The sequence below is a fragment of the Penaeus monodon genome, chromosome 22, assembly GCF_015228065.2.
Source record: "Penaeus monodon isolate SGIC_2016 chromosome 22, NSTDA_Pmon_1, whole genome shotgun sequence".
Lineage (NCBI taxonomy): Eukaryota > Metazoa > Arthropoda > Malacostraca > Decapoda > Penaeidae > Penaeus > Penaeus monodon.
Window position 1 is genome coordinate 23,575,179 of NC_051407.1, and position 365 is coordinate 23,575,543.

A 365-nucleotide genomic window follows, 5' to 3' on the forward strand; every position below is an offset into this window, starting at 1 on the left:
AAAAAAAAGTTTTATAATTAAAAAACTTTCATAGACCGTTGGAGAAAAAAAAGTTTGCAGTGGCAAAATTTTTAATATCTATGTTTAAATTTTTTGCGGAGTTTGTTTTAAAATGTCATCTCCGAAACCCTCACGCAGAGTCTTTAAAAGAACATCAGATAGAAAGAATGACAGAAAGGGGGTCGACATCCCCACGTACTCAACCTCTCACAGTCTATGTCACAAGAGTGTTCCTACACAATTTTCTTTTCAAATTCTTTGAAGGTAAATATAAAATTAGCAAGCTCACTTATGTCATGGATGTAAAATTTTAGGATTTGGGGGTTCATGCAAGTAATTTTTTTCATGAAAATTGGTTTTAAGAG

General features: G+C 32.1%; 1 pseudogene; it reads left to right on the forward strand.

The window, feature by feature from the left end:
- The window catches only part of LOC119587370, a 33,850-nt pseudogene that overhangs the window by 14,731 nt on the left and 18,754 nt on the right, over window positions 1–365 (forward strand).